The sequence below is a fragment of the Neophocaena asiaeorientalis genome, unplaced genomic scaffold, assembly GCF_003031525.2.
Source record: "Neophocaena asiaeorientalis asiaeorientalis breed wild unplaced genomic scaffold, Neophocaena_asiaeorientalis_V1.1 scaffold100, whole genome shotgun sequence".
In the NCBI taxonomy this organism is placed as follows: domain Eukaryota; kingdom Metazoa; phylum Chordata; class Mammalia; order Artiodactyla; family Phocoenidae; genus Neophocaena; species Neophocaena asiaeorientalis.
Window position 1 is genome coordinate 2,896,800 of NW_020173955.1, and position 9,440 is coordinate 2,906,239.

The following is a 9,440-nucleotide window of genomic DNA, read 5'->3' on the forward strand; positions in this document are numbered from 1 at the left end:
GCTGTGCAGCATGCAGGATCTTAGTTCCCCGACCAGGGATTGAACTCATGCCCCCTGCATTGGGAGGGTAGAGTCCTAACCATTGGACTGCCAGGGAAGTCCCAAAGCCCATTTTAAAATGGAGAAAAATTAATCTCCAAGTGGCAATTCCAAGGCCAAAGAGAGAGTTACTGTTAAATTAGCCACACCATCATCACTTTTTCTCTTTTATCCCTACTTTTATTCCAATTTATTTTTGATACATAAATTATTAGAAAAGCTTTTATACTAGTTTTTTTAACCCTGTGTATTAAGACAGGTAGAAATAATTATAGCATCTGCGTTTTAACCTTAATTGGAATTAAATATCACCCCTGTTTTATATATGATGAAATTGTGTATAATAACTTTTTCAAGGCAAGTCTCCAGAATAATTCAGATTTGACCCTTTAATACGGGACCCAGTTGTGCTCAACTCTTTACACATTATTGCAGACATGCTTGTCTTTCTGTGCATGATGTTAATTTGATTATATGAATCCATCACTTTGCTCTTTGAGCAAATTTTTGTTTTAAAAACTCAAACCAGTCATAAAGATGTGATTGGGTAAGAGTTCTCTTTTCCTAGAAACAATAAACCTTTAAAAACGATGAACTAATAAAGGTGTATATAATAGCAGTGTCTTCCAACTGGCAGTTTATGCCTTAAATTTAAACATGAGGTGATTTTTCTCAATTAAGAGCAAATGTTCACTCATAAACTCCTTTCCTAAGTTTGTGTTAAACTGTTTGTCACTGTCATTAGATTGTAAACTCCTTGTGAGTTGGCACAACTTAAAAATTCATCTTTCTATTCCTTAATATTTTGCACAGGATTGTACATACAGTAGGTATTTAATAAAGACTTGGATGAGTAAGTAGATGAATATGGTTTTTAATTTTACTTATAATTACTTCAAAATGAGTACACATGGATTAAAAACATTTCTCTTCCAATTCATTGAGAACCTGTGAAACACAATCCACAAATTGTAACGTTCAAAACGTAACTTGCTTCCTAAGGATTTACTCCCCATTCTGTTTCTTCTCAGTTTCATGGGCAGTGTGTGGGACTTGCTTTCAGGACCAATCTTCAGTTTTCTTTAAAAATGGGAATAGTACCTACCTTGGGTGGCTGTAGGAAGAACCGGTGTAATCGTATATGGAAAGTCTCTTTGTAAACTAGGGTATTCAAGTGATAGTGTCAGAGGACAGGATGTTACTCAAGAAACTTTTAACTTTAAACATTCTTTTATTTAAGTGAGATATGAAATGGTTTAAATATTATTTTGTTAGAAATAATATTTGAACTACTTATTTACTACTTATATTACTACTAATTTATTATTTTTAAAATTATAGTCGATTTACAATATTACATTCATTTCAGGTATACAATGTAATGATTCAATATTTTTATAGATTCTACTCCATTTAAAGTTATTACAAAATAATGGCTATATTTCCCTGTGCTATACAGTATATCCTTGTTGCTTATTTATTTAATAAATTTATTTATTTTTGGCTGCGTTGGGTCTTCATTGCTGCACGCGGGCTTTCTCTAGTTGCAGCGAGCCGGGGTCACTCTTCGTTGCGGTGTGCAGGCTTTTTATTGTGGTGGCTTCTCTTGTTGCGGAGCACGGGCTCTAGGCACGTGGGCTTCAGTAGCTGTGACGTGCGGGCTCAGTAGTTGTGGCTCGTGGGCTCTAGAGCGCAGGCTCAGTAGTTGTGGTGCACGGGCTTAGTTGCTTTGCGGCATGTGGGATCTTCCGGGACCAGGACTCTAACCCGTGTCCCCTGCATTGGCAGGTGGATTCTTAACCACTGTACCACCAGGGAGGTTCCTCCAATTCTTTTCTATTTCTCACATTTTCCTCATTTTAAGACATTATTTGTTGTATTTATTCACTCTAGTCTTCATTTTTGAGATGATTTTTTCTTTCTGATGTTTCCTAGGTTTTTTGCTCCTCTTTTAAAATCTTTTTTCAGTCACTTTATTTCAGAGTTTTTCACACTGTAATTTACATTTCCCTTTACAGTTTTTATCATTTTCTTTTAGCTAATTCTGAAGTATTATGATAGCTATAGTTTTCTTTCCTTTTGTGGGTATGTTTTTCTGATATGGTTTCATTGTCCAAACAGATATTATTCTTCTCTGGTTCTCCTATTTAAAAAACAAAATGAAACAAACAAGAAAAACACTTTGAATGAGATTCAATTGTGATCCTTTTTCTTTGCTCATATTTTAAGTGGAATGAGTTGTACTGTACTCCTACAAGGGAGATTTTCTAAATTCTGTCAAGAACTGTGCAGGGTCTAGGATTTTACCATATTTATAAGTTAACAAGTTAGCATGCCACAGTTTCGTGGATGTTGACAGAAGACATGAGACTCCTATATCAAAGACAAAGGACTTTGTTACTAATGGTAAAAGCAGTAGTTGAAGTGTCAGCATGCTCTTCATTTGTGCTGGCTCCAAGTTCCTTGGGGGAGATGCAGAGGGACCCCCGTGGATGCCTTCACACCCAGTGGGCTATGTTATAGGAGGGAAACACTGAGCTTGGGGGAGTCCCCACTTTCATAGTATTTGGGAACAAGACTGTAATTTGGGGTGGAGGTGGGGAAGACATTACTTCACCCCTCAAGGTTGTTTGCTGCAAACAAAACCCTGAGAAAATAGCCCAGGTAAAGAGTGGTCAGTACATTGCCTTCCGGCCTACCTAGCAAGAATGTGCATGGGTCAGGGCCTGGGTCAGATGGCCTCCCCCAACAGCTTTCAACTCTGTTGTTTGTATGATGTGATTTTTTAAAAATATGGACTTGAACTTTCTGAGATTTTCTATGTTGCTCACCCACCACCTTTTTTCTGGATCTCCTATTTTCTTTGCCTCTGCTATCCCTACTCATAGAAGTTTCTCCTCAATGTGGGACTTTTCTTTTTTTATATTTATTTTATTTATTTATTTTTATTTTTTGGCTGTGTCGGGTGTTAGTTGTGGTACGTGGGATCTTCATTGCAGCACGCAGGATCTTTCATTGCGGCATGCAGGCTTCTCTCTAGTTGTGGTGTGTGGGTTTTCTCTCTCTAGTTGTGGTGTGCAGGCTCTGGAGTGTGTTGCACACAGACTCTCTAGTTGAGGCGTGTGGCTCAGTAGTCGTGGTGCGTGGGCTTAGTTGCCCCGTAGCAATGTGGGATCTTAGTTCGCGGACCAGGTATCAAACCTGCATTCCCCTGCATTAGAAGGTGGATTCTTTACCACTGGACCACCAGGGAAGGTGGGACTTTTTTGGGAGGAGGGTGCTTTGGTCATTTCAGGGCCCCCAGACCACTTCAGCATTATCAGACCTTTCTGTAGTCTCATCATACTCAGCTGCATATTGGAGCCTGCAGAGTCTGTCTTGATTTCTGCTGCTGTTCTCAGAACAGCCTGCTCAATTGTCAATTCTCAGAACACCTGATGGTAGGTTTAGGGTTCTCGGATTCCCAGGGCCTTCAAAATTGCCTTTGGCTTCTGTACTTCCTTTCATATTCTTCCTGACACCATGAGGGTCTTGTTTTCTCATTTTGGAATCTGTGGCTCTTTATATCGCCTGATTTTATTATAGATGTTAGCTGAGGGTTTTGAGTTTTGTTCTTCTCATTAAATGGGAGGATACAGGATGATTCAAACACTAGACTGCTACCATTACCATCTTCCCAGAAAATTCTCAAGACTTAGTTTTCCTGTGTACTTTTTGAACTGTTTGAATTTTTTTTTTTACCATATTACTTAGAAAAATAATTTAAAAGAAAATATTGGACTAGGAGTAAAGATTTTACCCCCCTTCTACCACCAAAATGAAATGAAATAAAAAGATGGTGGTGATAAATGCAGCTGATAAAGAAAATTAAGGGAGATGAGGGAAAGCTTGTGCTGCTAATTTAAAGGACCTTGTTAGAAAAGGTGACCTTCAAAAAAGCCCTGAAAGGGTGAGGGGTGGGCCCTGTGGATATCAGGGGGGAAGGGCTACAGGCAGAGAAGAGCCAGTGCTGAGTTCTCGGCTGGGGCGGTGGGGCGGGGGAAGGGGGGCGAAGTGTGCTCAGATGTTTGAGAAACAGCAAGGAGGCCAGGGTGGCTGGAAGAGAGAGAAGAGGAGGAAAAGACACAGGAATGAGGTCAGAAAGACATGGCGGGGGGAGGTGGGTACAGAGAAGGAGAGGATCTTGGAGGCCATTGTAAGGATTTTGGCTTCTTTGACTGAGATGGGGAGCCACTGGGGGTTTTGAGAAGGGTGACGTGATCTGACATCATTTAGTGTTCTTTCTGCAGCTGGGTGAGAATGGTCTGTAAATGGCAAGGGCAGAAACAGGCAGGTCACTTCAGAGACTTTTTTTTTTTTTTTTTTTTTTTTTTAGCCTCACACTGTTGTGGTCTCTCCCGTTGCAGGGCACAGGCTCTGGACGCGCAGGCTCAGCAGCCACGGCTCACGGGCCCAGCCGCTCCGCAGCATGTGGGATCCTCCCGGACCCGGGCACGAACCCATGTCCCCTGCATTGGCAGGTGGACTCTCAACCACTGCGCCACCAGGGAAGCCCCTCAGAGACTTTTTTAATTACCCATATTGCAAATACAGGTGTGTCTAATTTCAAAGCCAGTTCTCCTACCACTATACCTTATGCACTGAAGTGGTCATAAGGGTGATTTACTTCTAATGTATGGGTAGTTATTTTTTCCCCAAAACTGCTGTATTACAAATGAGCCGTGAAAATATACTTTAAAAAAATCATCTTAAGACCCACTCACTACAGTTTTGCATATGTAGTGTCTTAAGTTCTTTTATTTTTCCATTAGAAGCTATTCCCCCAAGAGAAGAAAAACTGACTAGCTTTAGTAATACAATAGCATTGAGAAATTCAAACCAGCACTTATGACTCAGTCCGTTAGGGACTGAAAGCAGCAGTGGGGCAATTTTGTAAAGGTTCTTCTTTATTGATCTTATAATTAAGAAATAACCATTGGGTTGCAGACATGATCTTGAAATAAAGTAATATTTTTCCAAGAAAAGGATGTGGTAGAGACTGCCAGTTGTTTGACCAGTAACTATTTTTCTTTTCTTCCTTCCTGCTTTTGCTGGAGGTGGCAATATACCCAGCTGGAAACAAAAACAAAAACCTGTATTTCGCCATTTCCTTGCAGCTAGGAGGTCACGTGATACCATCCTGGCCAGAGAGAAGTCAATGGGGTTTTCAGGAAAGGTCTTTAGAAGGGAAAGATTTGGCTGGCTTGGCCTTTTGGTCTTTGCCTTTTCTCTTTTCCTCCTTCCTGGAACTTGAATGTGATGGTTAGAGTCACAGCATTCATCTTATAATCATGAGAGAAAGGCCAAGAAAAATCTGAGAAACTTTGGCCCTCACACCTTTGAGCCACAGAAATAATACTAGAAACTGCCAACCTCCAGACTCAGTGTTATCTTGTTTAAGCCTCAGCCATTTGAGTTGTTATTAAATGTAGGAAAACGCAGTTTCTAATTCAAGAGATCTATGCAACCCATCATTAAACATAGTTTGGAAAGAAGTAACATTTCTGAATTTTCACAGACTACATGTGCCTGTTATGCTAAACATGTACACTGAGGTCTATCTTTTACTTGTCTTTGAAGAATGCTCACTTTTTCCAAGAAGAAAAATATTCCTTGTATTTATCTGTGAGGAAGGAAATGCAAGATAGGAAATTAACATTCTAAAGAAAAACAACAGTGGCGCTCTACTCAAACAAATAACAATATTTCTGTTCATCTTGAATTATTAACAAAAAGAAGCATGGTACATTTTATTATGAAAATAAGTGATATTGTGGCATCATAATCATGTTCAGATGGATAGGGTGTGGTACAGTATCCTTTTGCCAACCTTAAAAGTTATGTTCCTGAAAACCATGCCAAGAGAACATGTGGCTGACAAACTGAAACACTTCATGAGGAATGTGGAGGCAGGAACAAAAATATGGCAGGATGGAGCCGAAAAAAGTACATTTAAAAAAAAATTATTTATTTATTTTATTTTTGGCTGCGTTGGGTCTTCGTTGCAGTGTGCAGGCTTCTCCTTGTGGTGGCTTCTCTTGTTGCCGAGCATGGGCTCTAGAGCACAGGCTCAGTAGTTGTGGCGCATGGGCTTACTTGCTCTGTGGCATGTGGGATCTTCCCGGACCAGGGATCGAACCCGTGTCCCCTGCATTGGCAGGCAGATTCTTAACCACTGTGCCACCAGGGAAGCTCAAAAAAGTACATTTTAAAAAATGTTCACTAATATAAAACAGCCTGTAACAGAGAAGAACAAACCTGACTTCGTATTGGACCTATTCCTTTGGTTCTAACCCTGGTGCTCTGTTGCCTGTGCTTAGTCATGCTGGCTCTGCACCTTTGTAAAAGAATGTTGCCTATAGCTGGAAATGGTAGCCCATTCTCAAGGCTCTGACCTTTAAAGGTATAACACTTTTTCCATCATTTCAAGATAAAAAGTTGCAGAACAGAGAATAACATTTGTCTTGTTAGAGGTTTATAGGAACATTGTGACCAGGCCTACATGGACAGATGCAAGAACAAAGGATTCCAGCACCAAGAGGTTTACAACAAACAGCCACACACCCTCCCCTTCTAGTATAAAAGGTGCATGAATTCTAAGTCAAGTAAGATGGTTCTTTGGGACACTAGTCCACCATCTTCTTGGTCTGCTGTCTTTCCGAATAAGGGCACTACCCCTTGCCCCAGCACCTCATCTCTTGGTTTATTGGCCTGTTGTGGGGTGAGCAGTATGAGCTTGGACTCTGTAACAAGCTCACTAAATAAAGGTGATATCAATGGCATTATGGACATACATATACATAATTAATAATGAGTGCCATACAATTCATTTTCTTTGTTATTCCTTACTCACCAAGAAATTTTCAGAATTTGTTTGTCTCTCATTGTTTTAATGAGATCTTGTAAATTTGTTTTACTCTTATGGGAGTGAAGAGAAATTGCATTTTGCCTCAGTTTTTCTTTCTCTCACAAGGAGACTCTGAACCAATATTTCCTTGTTAGTTCTTCTGTGCTCCGCTGTTCTACCTCTCTCTAACTTCCCCAGTTTCTTATCTCAGACCAACTGGGTAGTTGGACTAGCTCAGAAGGCTCTCTGACCTGCCATCACTTCTGGAACCATTAGGAAAGTATGAATTTTAAGAAAAGGGGAAAGGAGGAGAGTTTAAAAGCAGCAAATAAAAATAAGATCCTTGAAGGCAGAACTTTCTTTTTTTAAGCTATTGCATTATTTATTTATTTATTTTTGGCTGTGTTGGGTCTTTGTTGCTGCACGCAGACGTTCTCTAGTTGCAGTGAGCAGGGGCTACTCTTCATTGCGGTGCGCGGGCTTCTCATTGCGGTGGCTTCTCTTGTTGTGGAGCACATGCTCTAGGCATGTGGGCTCAGTAGTTGTGGCTCACGGCTTCTAGAGTATGGGCTCAGTAGTTGTGGCGCATGGGCTTAGTTGCTCCGTGGCATGTGGGATCTTCCCGGACCAGGCATCAAACCCCTGTTTCCTGCATCGGCAGGCAGATTCTTAACCACTGGGCCACCAGGGAAGTCCCTTCTTTCAACTGTCGATCCCCAGGGCTGGCCCAGCACCCAACATACAGGAAAGGCTCAGTCTGTGTTTTTGAATGACTGATTAATGAATAGATCTATAATCATAGAGCACAATATGTTTCAATAAACAATCTCCACTGTATGACTCTAAGAATAACATTTTTCTAATATTGTTACACTAATCTTTATATGAGCATAGCTCAAGAGTTTTCACTACCATCTTCTTAAAGTATGGGATTTAAGCATTCTTCTTTAAATATGCGATGTTTTACTGGAAGCTTTTGATTCTTTTATTTTAACCAGAGATCTAACCTATAAATAATCCATACAAAATAATCAGAATGCCCCATAATACATAGTAATTTATTCAGTCAGCAAGAGCTTAATCTAGGTACTGAGAACATATCAGCAAACAAAAAAGAGTCCCTGCTCTCCTGGAACTTACATTTTAGTGGGAGGTGATAAAAACTTACATTCTAGTGGGAGGTGATAAAAATTATATGTCAGCTGATGAATAAAGAAAAATAAAGCAAGGTAGGGCAGTAAAGAGTGACTGGGGAGAATTTGCATAATTCGAGTCAAGGAAGGCTTTTCCAATAAGAGGACACTTGAGCAAAGACATGAAGAAAGTAAGGGCTATAGGTGTGTGGATAACTGGGAAGGGCATCTCAGATATAGGAACAGCAAGTACAGTGGCCCTGATATGGGAGTGAGCCTGGGGTTTTGAAGAACTACAAGGAAACCACTGAGGCCAGAGCAATGAGACAGGGAGAGTTGTAAGATGTGAGGTTAGGAAAATAGCAGGGGCCAGATTCCATGGAACTTTCTGGGCCATAGTAAGGACTTTGGTACTTTATTCTAAATGAGATGGGGAGCTCTGGGAATGCTGAGAACTGAAGAGGGACTTGAGCTTGAAATGGTCACTCTGGCTGCTGCATAGGAGACCAGTGAAGGTGGTTTCAATGACCCAGTAATCCAAGAGAGAGATGATGGTGGCTTGGACCAGTGTTATAGTAGACGGGATAATGAGAAATACTCAGATTCTGGATATATTTTAAAGGTGACATTAAAAGGATTTTAAGGTGGAGTGTGAAAGAAATTGATGAGTCCAAGGATGAAGTTTCTAACTTGAGCCACTAGAAGATGGAGTTGCCACTTGCTGAACTGGGGAAGATTTGGGAAGAAATGGGTTTAGGGAGTTAGCAGAAGCTATTGATGCGCTGTCCCGCCTCCCCTGGGCATACTTCTGAGCTTACTTACGAGCCTGGCCTCCTTGTAAGTAGCAGTGGACAGTTCCCATGCACTCTGACACCTTCCACCCCGTGCTTATCCTCATCCCTCTACTTCCCTGCCTCAGGAATCTCTCCATTGCTGGGGAACTTGTTCAGCTTGGCTGCAGAGCAGCCCCAAAGTGCTGGGGACCTAAATACTCCAGGAATCCCTCTACCAGTGAGAAATGGGGGAGGGAGTTATTGGATAAATAACCCAGCTTCTCTCCTTGGGTGGGACAGTCCTGAGATGCCTTCTACAAGATTCCTCAGAGGGTATCCAGTACGAAGGAACTTCAATTCCCACAGTAGTGACCCGCTCCTTAAAACACCCTTTGTTAACTTTTCTCCCTTCTCTTTCTTTCTCCCCGTTTCCTCACTTGTACTTCCTGGGGTAACCTCCTGCATAAATTAGCTTTTGCTGCATAACAAACCGCTCCAAAATTTAGTGGCTTAAAACAACTACTATTTTTGCTCATGATTCTGTGGGTTAGCAATTTGGGCTGGATTCAGCTGGGTGACTCTTCTGCTGGTCTTGCCTGGGGTCACTTA